The sequence below is a fragment of the Rhodotorula toruloides genome, assembly GCF_000320785.1.
Source record: "Rhodotorula toruloides NP11 unplaced genomic scaffold Scaffold4, whole genome shotgun sequence".
NCBI lineage: Eukaryota > Fungi > Basidiomycota > Microbotryomycetes > Sporidiobolales > Sporidiobolaceae > Rhodotorula > Rhodotorula toruloides.
In genome coordinates, this window is record NW_015622964.1 from 380,770 (window position 1) to 381,217 (window position 448).

At 59.6% G+C, this 448-nt stretch overlaps 1 protein-coding gene across 1 annotated transcript in view; it reads left to right on the top strand.

Annotated features, from left to right (window-relative positions):
- Nucleotides 1-448, top strand: part of RHTO_06159 (fungal cellulose binding domain containing protein) — a gene marked incomplete at both ends in the record, with an annotated part of 2,195 nt that overhangs the window by 927 nt on the left and 820 nt on the right. The window lies entirely within an intron of this gene.

Sequence of the window (448 nt, forward strand, 5' to 3'; positions counted from 1 at the left end):
ACGACGCACAAGCCGCAGTGCTGGTCCGACAAGCAGTGTGCGTTTCCATTCTCCCTTTTCTCGCTCCTTCTCGCGCTCCTCTCCTCGCTCCTCATCCTCTCGCTCGTACCTTCGCCTCCTCCGCTCTGTGACCGCGAGCTGACGTTGTTCTTCGCTACTCTCTCTCTCTCGCAGGCTCGTACGGCGAGGTCTGTGAGTATGGCTGGTGCGTGAAGGACCACAAGACCTCGTCGACCACCCTCCTACAAGACTTCGTCGACCTCGAAGACGCCCTACACGACGCACAAGCCGCAGTGCTGGTCCGACAAGCAGTGTGCGTTTCCATTCTCCCTTTTCTCGCTCCTTCTCGCGCTCCTCTCCTCGCTCCTCATCCTCTCGCTCGTACCTTCGCCTCCTCCGCTCTGTGACCGCGAGCTGACGTTGTTCTTCGCTTCTCTCTCTCTCTCTC